We start from the raw sequence: 12,592 nt of genomic DNA, 5'->3' as shown, positions 1-12,592 counted from the left end.
TCCTTCTAGATAAATATTTTAATGCATTCTTATTGTAGTTGGCCGTGTTCCAGTTGTTGCTACTCTCTTTGACAACCTCTCTATCCATCTGTTGAGTCTCTACAACAGTCACCGGATACCTCTCCATCTTGAAGTCACCCTTCAATGCGCTAGACCTCAAAAATGTAGGAGAAGGAGGCCGAGATCTTCTTTTCATTTCTAGTAGACATATCAGTTTAGTCAACAATCGTAAGCCACTCCAAAGATAGAAAGCTTGATGGCTTTGTACTGGAAAGCTTCAACATGTCTTGATTTTAGGAGTTCAAAGCTCAAATTTAAATTTTCTATTTTCGAGAGAGTTTTTGTAGCATGTGTAAGGACATGGGTCCTATGGGCATGGCCACCGGCACGGCCGGACAGTGTGTACGCTAGGGGGAGGGTATAAGATAGCATAATTTAATGAAGACTATCACATGCATTACCACCGCCCTTTCACTAGTATCCAAGCTATTTTTGGGAGGAGGCAAAAAGCGGGTTGCATATCATGTAGCGTACTGCTTCTCTCCCACGTTTCGCAGATAGCGACGTCTCTGTTGTGTAGCAAAAGAACACATGCACGCTTTCTCGTGCACAACGCGTGAACAGGCAAGAACAACCCCATATACACCCTCCACAACAAAGGACCAAGGCGGGCAACCAAGGAAAACTCGACGAGAGCAACTCGAAGGCACCAAGGCTTTGAAGGCTTCCATTGGCACCGTTGGCTGCACACGTAGGAAGGCCTCCTTAACCCTTGCATGAAGGAGGGTTGAACCCACCCCATGAAGGTAAGAGGCAAACACTTTACCATCAAGCTATTGACCCTTGTTGTGTATAGCAAGGAAAGATAGCCTACTTGTGTTGAAAGGAAAACTAGAAGGAAAGGGAAAGCTTCAAACTTCAAGGAAGTAGCTTCACCCTTCCTTTTCACTTCTTGGAGGAAGGCAAGTTTTCCTCCAAAAATTCTTTTTTCCTCAAGGAGGGAGCTTCAAAGTGAACAAAAGCCTTCACAAAAACGACGGGTTTTTGTGAAGAATCAACAAAGGTGTTCTTACAATGAACGACAAGTGAAGCACTCAAATTCCCGCAAGGCGAGGTTTGCATTCAATGCAAATCGCGGCGTATACAAAACACAAAGACTTTACTTTCTCAAGGTACAAGTTGTCGTTTTTTTTTCTTTCTTTGCATTACTACGTGTTTACCATGGCCAGTGAGAATATCCCACCTACACACACGTTTGATTTTGAGCATGTAGATCAAAATCAGGGCACCAAGGGTGCTGCTAACACTAATATGCATGATGATGATGATGATCTAGAAGATCACGGGGCTTGTAGATATGGCTTCTTTCAAGACTTTGGAACATCGCCAAAGCGTACTTGAAAGCAACCTCTCTGCACTCAATGCAAATGTTACCAATCTTACGGAGTTACTTGTGAAATATATGAATTCACAGACAACTCAAGGAGACACAAGTGACACGGTTCAAGGGAACCAAGCTCGCACGACTCAAGGAGTCCAAGAGACAAGTGGTGCAGAAGATGCAGAAGGTATCAAGCATTACTTAAGAATATCACCATTCCTGAGTTTCATGGGGAAGAGCGTGATCGCAACAAGGATGCGATCAATACATTCTTACACAAATGGAGTGATGTTCATAGATTGAGACACACCCCGGATATAAAGATGACTATGGAAACAAGTCTATCTCTTGAAGGCAAGCCCTATAAGTGGTGGATGACATTTCCAATAGATGCTCGTCCTCCATCTTGGGCTGCATTTCAAGCTTCTTTCTCCAAAGCATTTTTGGACTCCAATAAAGAAGATAAGAATTGGTTATCATGGGATGCATGCCGCATGTTTGGTCTCTCTTTCACCGAGTATCTTTCGAAGCATTGTAAAATCATATTAAAACTAGAAGGTCTAGATGAATTTCAAAAGATACGGGGTTTCAATAGGGGTCTTGACAAAGACTATCGTCTTCATGTCAAGACCCAACATCCATCCAAAAACTTTGGAAGAAGCCATCAGTCATGCCCAAAGGTATGATGATAACCAAGAGAGGAAAGAAAATGTTCCCTACTCTAAGAATACTTTTGCTAAGAGCCAATGGAGAGGTAGATCTCCCACACGTTCCAAGAGGAATAAGAGACAATCTACCTATCGACGCCCACAAGAGGCTAAGAAGCCAAAGAAATCACGAGGTACTCCACGTGGGTCTCTCAACAAAACTGCTGATTTTGAGCGTGCAAAGAAATACAATTTGTGTTTTAGATATCTTTCTGACCAACATAACAAGAAAGAATGTCCTCTTTTGCAAGGCAAAGAAAAGGCCATGCACACAGTGCAATGCCTCACATTAGATTCATCTCCTAAATATTGTGTTGTAGAGGTTCTTCATATGGAAGAAAAGCACAAGTGTTGTGTGCCTGCTTCAATGTGGCAGCCCACCTTTGGCCCCCATGATTTGATTTGCATGCATGGAAATATTAACGGACAACATGTTCGTATTTTAGTGGATGATGGTGCAACTTATAACTTCTTGAACTATAAGATAGTCAAGAAATTGAAGCTTACATAGACTCCCTGTTCTCACAAGTATGTGGTTGAGCAGATGTCTAGGAATGATAAAGAAGTATGTGACACAGTAGTTCAAGGGGTTGAGCTTATTGTTCAAGATCATACGGTGACCCTTGATGTCCAAGTTATGAACATGGACCGTGCTGATGTAATTTTAGTACGGGAGTGGTTGCATGATCTAGGAAACATATTGCACACTAGTTATGAACACAACTCCTTATCCTTTATGGCCAATGGAAAACATGTGCTTTTGCTTGGTGAGAAATATGTACCATCTGCAACTCTTATATGTACAGCCGAGCTTTCTATTTTGCAGAAAGCAAATTTAATAGAATCATGAAGTCTTTTTGTGTTACTGCTTGTCTCCAAGTCTTGTGAATTCTCAAGACCAAAGTGCGGTGAATTCTAGTAATGGTATGCAAAGTGCAACGAGTTCTACTGATAAACATAGTGTTAACAAATCTAACAAGCATAGTGCTCTCAATTTTAATTCTATGGAGCAACGTGCAACTGTTGTAAAACAAACATTACAGGAATTACAAGATTCTCCATCCTAGCATGACTCTAGTTTACTTTCTTCTTTTGCACGACAAAAGCTGACTCACTTACTCACGAAGTATAGTGATGTGTTCTCAAGTGATTTACCAGCTGGTTTACCCCATACACGTGATGTGCAACATGTATAGTTGTCTTGCTAGGCACTAAACCGGTGAGTAAACCACCTTTTCATATGAGTGATAAAGAAGCTAAGGAGGTTGAGAGTCAGTTGATTGACTACCTTGCTCGTGGTTTCATTACACCTAGCACTTCACCTTGATAATCACCAATTCTTTTGGTAAAAAAGAAAGATGGTGTTATGTGCATGTGCGTAGATTATGGCGGATTTAATGCAATAACCATCGAGAAAAAGTATCCTCTACCTCGAGTGGATGAGTTGTTTGATCAACTCCACGGGGCAAGATACTATACAAAGATATAACTTCGTTCAGAATACCACCAGGTACGTATGGTACTGCAAGATATCTCCAAAAATTCCTTTAGAACACGGTTCGGATATTTTGAATTTTTGGTTATTCCTTTTGGTCTAACCAATGCTCCAGCTACATTTATGACACTCATGGATAGTGTCTTACGTTGCTATCTTGGAAAATTTGTTGTGGTTTTCCTTGATGACATTCTCATTTACAATAAGACTGAAGATGAACCCATAGAACACTTACGATTAGTGTTTGAACATCTCTACTAGCTCACATGTTGTATGCTAAGCAAAGCAAGTGCAATTTCTGTAAAACAAAGATACAATACCTTGGTCATGTGATCTCTTATTTTGGCATCAAGATGGACACTGAAAAGGTCGCTGCCATTCTTCGATGGCCACATCCCAACACGGTTGAGGAGCTTCAAATATTTTTAGGCATGGCTGGATTTTATTGACAGTATATCCGTGACTATGCCAAAATCACTATTCCTATGACGGATCAACTGAAAGAAGAAACGTAAGACCTTTTCTTGGGAACAAGCCCAAAAACATAGTTTCGAAAAACTCAAGGTAGCTACAGCTAATGCTCCCCTCCTAGCAATCGTCGACCCACTTAAGCCGTTTGTGGTAGAGACTGATGCTAGTGATAAAGCCATTGGTGCGGTACTTTTCCAGGAGGGAAGACCTATAGCCTTTGAAAAGAAAAAAATTAGATAGAGATCAACAGAATTATTATGTTTATGAGCGAGAGCTCTATGCCATAATTCACGCTTTATGAAAGTGGCGACACTATTTATATGGTGCCGAGTTTGAAGTCGTTTTTGACCATGAGAGTATCAAATGTTTTACTACTCAAACCGACTTGAAGGGCCGTAGAGCTAGATGGGCAGAAATCCTTTAAGATTATGATTGTAAGCTACGATATCGCAAGGGGCGATATAATGTAGTAGCGGATGCACTAAGTCGGATGCCTTAGATTAATTTACTTGCTTTCACAAAACTAAAGAGTGGTTTTTTGGAGTCATTACGTGGAAAGTTGGCACACGACCAATCATATGCTAAAGTGTGGAGTGCAGTTTTAAAAGGGATCCCTCACACTCACATGTCTCTGAACAGCCAGACCAACATGTCTCTACACGCGCAGATAAAAACTCCAACACACAGAGCTCCACCCCTACTCAGGAAGAGCTCAAGGGATGGAAGAAATTTTCCATTGATGATGGCTACTTACTCCACAAAGGTAGAGTATGTGTGCCAAAGGACTAAGTGCCAAATCTTATTTGAGTGTCACGATAGTCCAAGTGTTGGTCATCCAGGTATTCGTAAGACGTATGCCTTAGTTCGATGGCAATTTTATTGGCCGGGCTAATATCATGATGTTCAAGAGTATGTACTAAACTGCCAACACTGCCACGTTAATAAGGTAGAGCGCCTCAAGGTAGGTGGCCTTTTACATCCTTTAGAGATTCCACAAGGTATTGGGAGAGTATCTCTATGGATTTTGTAGTAGGACTACCTACTACAAATCGTGGCCATGATGCCATTTGGGTAATTGTAGACCATCTCACAAAGATGGGGCGATTCATTCCCACTAAGATGACGGTTAAGACATCGGAATTAGCATAGCATTTGTAGAGCCTATATATTTACTCTACGGTCTTTCAACTAGTATCATTAGTGACAGAGATCAAAAGTTCGATAATCACTTCTGGAGAGTTGTGTTCCAAAAGTTGGAAACTAAACTTAATCTAAGTACGGTTGATCATCCAGAAACGGATGGTCCAAAAAAGAGTTAATCAAGCGCTAGAGGATATGCGACGAGCGTACGTTAGCAAGAAGCAAACCAGTTGGCAAGACTACTTACCTATATTAGAATTTTCTTATAATAGGTTAAAGCATGTTACTATATGGTTTAGTCTATTTATGCTTTTGTATGGATTTCAACCTAGGTCACCCATTACGGTTGGGTTTGTTGAGATGTAGAGAGAAAGAGAGAGAGACGAGACAAGAGACACACCATATACGCTCCCAAAGACTGATTCATATTGAGGACAAGATACAAATATATAGGTGAGACCAAGTTCAGTAGAGTGAGCCATATATAGCTCGAACACCCCCACTCAAACAAAGGTCTCTAGCTTTGGATGAAAAAACCCTTGGGGAGTTCAAGGGAAAAACCCAAGCCCCTATACAATGTGAAATATGAACCAGTGGTGATGATGTGAAAGTGAATTGTGCATCTATGTACAAATATTCAAGTGACTTAGATATCACAAGGTGCAAATGTGGAGTGTGCATAGTGCATGGTACCTAAAAGATTACAATGTCATATGTACAAAGCTATTACAATAGAAAAGAAGCTAATCTAGAAAGAGTGAGGCCGAAGCAACTCCAAGCTCCGAGCGCAAGAGGATGAAACGTGACTCATTGAGGCCTTTGGTCAAAATGTCTGCAATCATCTGGTCACTTGGACAGTGTTCAACCATAATGGTTCCCTTGCGTACTTCATTCCTGACATAATGATAATGGACAGCAATGTGCTTTGACTTATTATGTTGAACATAGTCTTTTGCAAGACTAATAGCACTTTGGTTGTCACACCGCAAGGGTGTGCTAGAAAGAGGAGAGTGACCAATATCAACCAGCATTTGTCGAAGCCAAATCAACTCACGAGCTGCAAATCAACTCACGAGATGCAAGTGATGCCGCAACATATTCTGACTCAGTCGTAGAAACTGCAACACAACGTTGTTTCTTGCTGGTCTAAGAAATAAGACAACCATTTATAAAGAAGCAATTTCCACTAGTAGATCGCATAGATAAATGTGAGCTTGCCCAGTCTGCATCTGTGTAACCCAAAAGAGAAAGAGATTGCATAGAATCGGATGTGAGTTGTCGTCGATAGACTAAACCAAAATCTGTAGTGCCTTTCAAGTATTTCAATACACGCTTTGCAGCAGACCAATGCTTAAGAGAAGGACATGCAAGATGTTGTCCAAGATAGTTAGCAGCAAAGAGAATATCAGGACGAGTGTTCATGCCAACAAACTGAAGACATCCAATCAAGTTAGCATAAGGTTGATTTGTGACAAGTTGACCGCCATTGTCAGAAGTATTCTTTGTAGAGCTCGCAAGACAAGGTGTGTTGGCTGAATGTGCAGATTCCATACCAAATTTTTGAATAGTATCTGCAATAAACTTTGACTGTCGAAGGAATAAAATACCTTTTGTACGGTTCCGTTGGATTTGAATGCCAAGACAAGAGTGAATCTCTCCAAGATCCACCATATCGAATGCAGAAGACAATAAACTTTTCACTTGCTGAAGAAATCCCAAATCATTGGAAACAAGGATGGTATCATCCACATAAAGAGCAAGAATCACAAAACTGCTACCTTGGCGTTTTATGTATAAGTTGGGGTCTGACGAGCAAGAGATGAATCCTTTAGAGGTGAGAAAAAGATCAAATTTTGTATACCAGGCTCGCGAAGCTTGTTTGAGACCATATAGTGCCTTATGGAGTTGAGCAACAAGGTCTTCTTTACCTGGAATAACAAACCCTTCTGGTTGTTCCATATGAATTTCCTCTTCCAAGTCACCATTAAGAAAAGCAGTTCGCACACATCTATTTGATGAGCTTCTAAACAAATTGAACAGCAAATGCCAATAAAACTCGAACACTTGTAATGCGAACAACTGGTGAAAAAGTCTCTTGATAATCAACACCAGCTACTTGGGAGTAACCTTTTGCAACTAAACGCGCCTTGAACTTGTCAAAAGATCCATTTTCTTTTACTTTTGTTTTATACACCCACTTACATTTAATAGTTGTACGACCAGGAGGTAATTCAGTTAGTATCCATGTACCTTTAGAGATAAGAGAATCGTACTCTGCTTCCATAGCCTCTTGCCATTGATCCTTTTGTGGTGAAGAGATAGCTTCATCATAAGTAACGGGATCTTCAAAAGTAGAAAAAGCATTATCAGCAATATCGTCATCATAAACATGACATGAGCCATGTTCAAAATCAATAGGCAGATCAACAAAAATATCAATATCATCATTGGCAACATTTGGAATGGATGGTTAAGAGGAGGAAAGTTGCTCTATAGGAAGAGTTTCATCTTCTGAAAGAAATGGAAAAGCCTGAAGCAATGATTTAGTATCATCAGAATCATCCATGGACCATGAGCCTCCCATAAGCTGTTCGTTAAAAGTAGCATCACAATTCACAATTACTTTCTTGGAGGAAGGGTCATACAATTTTTAGCCTTTGGAAGTGTCAGAATATCCAATAAAAATAACTTTAAGACCAGGAGCATCAAGCTTTGTTCATGTTTCTTTGGGAACATGAATATAAGCAATACATCCAAAGGTTCGAAAATGAGATACAGAAGGAATGTCACCTGTCCATGCTGTGATGGGTATCTTACCAGAGGGTGCAGTAGTAGGAAGATGATTCTGAATAAATGTTGCTGTCAAAGTAGCTTCAGCCCAGAAAACACGAGATAAGCCAGAATGAATCATCATACATCTTACAACATTGAGAATAGTGCGATTCTTTCGTTCAGCAACACCATTCTGTTGAGGCGAATATGGAATAGTGTGTTCATGATGAATTCCTGTGTCAGCACAATAACTCACAAACTCTCGAGAAACATATTCGCCTCCATTGTCACTACGAAGATTCTTAAGGCGATGACCAGTTTGAAGTTCCGCAGCCTTGTGGAATTGTTTGAAAACAGATAATGCTTCAGATTTTTGTCTAAGTAGAAATACAATCGTATACCTTGAGAAATCATCAATGAAAGTAATGAAGTAGCGATATTGTGATCTCGAAGAAGGTAGAGGTCCACATATATCAGTATGAACAAGATCCAAGATGTCATGAGAATGAGTTGTATTTGAAAGAGGAAAGGGTTTACGATTGTGTTTCCCAAGAGCACAAAATTCACAAATTCCCATATGGGGATGGGCTTTAAGATCCATGCCATGAACAAGATCACGACGTTGAAGATCAAGGAGTTTTGAGAAATCAGCATGAACAAAACGGTGATGCCATACTTTGCAATCATGATCACCTGGAGCAGTGACAATATTTGCTACAACATCATTGAAAGAGAGTTCAAACAAATTACCGTTTCGAGGAGCAGTGGCTATAGTCTGTCCATCTTTCTCAATTCGGCATTTGGTATAATCAAATCCAACAAACAGACCAAGATCAACAAGTCTAGCAACTGAAAGAAGATTACGTTGAAGATCTGGTACATGTAATACTCCTCGCAAAATTCGAGTGGAAGAAGATAAGGTACCAAGATATAAGTCTCCAATACCCTTTACTTGACAAGTAGTATCATCAGCAAGATAAACAACACGTTGAACTGGCAGTGGATGATAGTTATGGAGCCACTTAGACTGATATGTCATATTTCCTGTAGCACCAGAATCGACAATAAAAAGTGATCCATCACGTACATGAAGTATTCTGTCTGGAGCAACTGAACATAGGACGCAGCTTGTTTCTGGTACAATGTTGTTTCGATGTTCAGTAGCATATGCTCTATTCCGATCTGTGTCGAATCGACGCTTATAGCACATATTAGTGGGATGATCAGATCGTCCACAATATTCACAAGAAGAAGAAGAAGAGTCTCTAGATAAACGTGGTTGTTTTGTGGTAATATTGTGTTCTTCATCATATTGACGTGCCCAACAATCATCTTCAGTATGGCCATTTCTGTTGCAGTAAGAACATTGCTTATTAGGAAATTTGAGACGAGAGAAAATATTACCACGACGGCCACCTCTGCGGTTTCCTCGTTGAAATGGACGCCTTCGAGCATAAAAAGCACGTTCCATCTGTTGTGACTCAGTCTCCTCTTGCTAAATCATAGCTGTATCGTGACCAGCATTTCGACGTTCTTGACGTTGAGAGTATTCAATTAAAGACATGCAAGCTTGGTCGAAATCAAGACCATCTTTATTAGAGAGAATAGTAACAATGTTATCATAAGAAGAGTCCTTCACCGTATCAAGGAGAAGTGTAATCAGTTGCTTTTGTGGAACAGGATCACCGACAGCAGCAAGTTGATTAATAATAGATTTGAAAGACTCAATATGTCCCGTCATGGCAGTACCAACTTCATATTGTAACTTGTTAAGCAACCCTCTCAAGTAAAGTATTTCTGTAATAGATTTCTTCTGAAAGTTTGCAATAAGGTACTTCCATACGTCATGGGAAGTAGGCAGTTCATACATATCAAGCAAAAGGGAATCAGTAAGAGCAGAAAGAATATACCGACGAGCTGCTTTATCACGTCGTTGCCAATCCGTATAGGCAACATTCCAATCTTCAAATATAGGTCCTTCAGTGATAAGCACGTTATCATTATCCGTATCAATAGGCTGAGGCGGACAAACACGATTTCCAAGAACAACATCGAGAGTTCATCGCCTTCAAGAATTAACAACATCTTTGCTTTCCAGCCTGGAAATCCTTGACCTTGGAAAGGAGGAACAGAACGTTGGCCAGAAGGAAAGCCGTTGACGAGAATATTCATAGCCATATCTTGTTGCGAGAAGACGTATAAGATAAGATCGCAGAATCTGCACACCATATATGGTGAAGGCCGCAATTGAGAATGAGAGAGATATGAGTACTGCGTTCTGTCAACGATAAACGTAAGAAGGATGTTCAAGGAACGTCCAAAGATGTGAGAGACGTCACCCAAAAAAGACAGGGTAAAGGAGACGTTAATAATAAACGAGTCCTCAAAATAGAGTGGCGTGAGACGCAAGATTGACGGCCACAATACGAATAGCAAAAAGCTAAATCTTCTCGAAAAAGTTAACGCCAAAATAAGAAAAACGATCGCGGACGCTTCACGAAGAAGTAGGACGAAGAAAGCTGCGTCAAGCTCTATTGCAGTAAAAACAACATAACTTTTTGCTGCAAACTCCGATTGACGCAAACCTAGAACTCAAATCGAAGAGCTCGAGGAGACGAACAAGTTTTGGATGAAAAGCGCCATTGCGCTATGCTCCATGGCGCTTTTCCCTTTTCTCCAAATTTTGAGCAGAAGAGCAAGAAAAATTGAGATGAAGTTCAGGGTGTCATTAACAAGAAAACGTAATCAACGATTAGATTGATTATAAATAAACGCCACATAAAACACTAATCATATTCTTCTTAACACAAAACAACCACAATTAACAAGAATCAACGCTCAAAAATAAAATTTGTAACAATTTTGAATCTTACATGCGAATCGCATACACATACTGTTGTCACCATGAATTGAATCTACGCGTGATTGTTACCGCTCTGATACCATGTTGAGATGTAGAGAGAAAGAGAGAGAGACGAGACAAGAGACACACCATATACGCTCCCAAAGACTGATTCATATTGAGGACAAGATACAAATATATAGGTGAGACCAAGTTCAACAGAGTGAGCCATATATAGCTCACTCTGGGGCTTAGTCGCGAGCTGCTCCAGTACACGCCTACTCACTTTCTCGGTTTTCAGTGAGTTTGGCGAGCATTCGCAGGTTGACAAATTTTTTATTTTGGCTCATTTCGGCCTCCGTTTCCACTACAGACACTACTTCACAGGCTATTTTGTCATTTTGTGCAGCATTTCTGTCAGTGCCGTTTTCTGCATAATAGGTGCCTTATAGTCTTCTACGGTTTGTGCTATATAGCACATGTTGTTCCCGCTCTGTTTCTCCTATTTTCGGGTAATTTTTACATCAGGTGCAACATTTACCATGGCTGACAACAACAACACATATGTGTTCAAGATGTTTGCTGTTGAGGACAGGTTGGATGGGGACAACTACCCTATGTGGGCTTATATGATGCAACATGTTCTTGTATCAAAGGGCGTCTGGAACATTGTGCAAGGCATTGATGTACGTCCTGGTTCTGAGGAAGTAGACGATGTTGAGGATGTTGCAGGTCTTGCTGCTGCTAGAGTTGTTTTGCCTATGGCGGCAGAACAAGCTTGTTGGGATGTAAAGGATGCGCAAGCTCATGCATTGATGCATTGTCTATGAAACGCACCATTGTTCCTCACATCCGTTCACCAAAATCTGCAAAATAGGCTTGGGATATTCTAGCAGGTCTTTATGCAAGCCGCAATGAGGCTAAAATTGCTTTGTTGCGTAAGGAGCTGGAGTCGAAGATTATGCTTTTTGAAGATGATATGGACACTTTCCTTGCTAGTGTCAAGGATATCAATGAGCAACTTATTTCTGCTATTGAAGTGATTTCAGACAGTTCCCTTGTGCAGACTATTCTTGATGCCTTACCAGATTCCTACCAGACTTTTGCTAGTACTTGGAGACTGATGACCCAAGGAACTCCTGAAGTTGTCAAGTTTGATGCATTATGCACATTGCTGTTGCAAGAGTCACTTTATAGAAAAAATAGGACTAGGTAGTGTGCAGTTGAACAGGCTTTTATTGCTTCTCAAAGAAAGGGTGGTAACAATAATGCAACCACTTCTTATGGTTCTGCTGTGAGTGGCAAAAATTATGTTCCTAATGCTTTTGCTGGCAGCAATTTGTCTAGAGATTCTAGTGATAAGGGAACAAAGAAGATGCGTTGCCATTATTGTAAAGCTAATGATCACTTGATCAAGTCGTGTCCTAAGTTGAGGGCCAAAGAGGCTAAGAAGAAAGAGGGTGGTTCCACTACAAATGCTGGTTACACTACAAATGCATCCATTGTTGAGTCTTCTGTGAAAGGAGACTTTAATGTGGATGTTGATGCAAAATGGTCTTTTTGTGCAGAGTGCACTCACAATCCTGCTGTCCATGATGCATGCTTGTCAGTTTTGCTGCAGATTCACATGTGTGGTATTTCGACACTGGTGCTACAAAGCACATTACCTCACATCGTGAATTGTTTACCTCTCTCGAGTCTGTCCCTCATGGGAATTCAGTCACTTGTGCCAACAATGTCTCTTATCCAGTTCAAGGAGTTGGAAAGATTGTGCTTACTGCCGC

The sequence above is a fragment of the Adiantum capillus-veneris genome, chromosome 6 (genome assembly GCF_014529385.1).
Source record: "Adiantum capillus-veneris isolate H3 chromosome 6, ASM1452938v2, whole genome shotgun sequence".
In the NCBI taxonomy this organism is placed as follows: Eukaryota; Viridiplantae; Streptophyta; class Polypodiopsida; order Polypodiales; family Pteridaceae; genus Adiantum; species Adiantum capillus-veneris.
The sequence above is the reverse complement of the archived record's forward strand: the minus strand, read 5'-3'. Positions refer to the sequence as shown.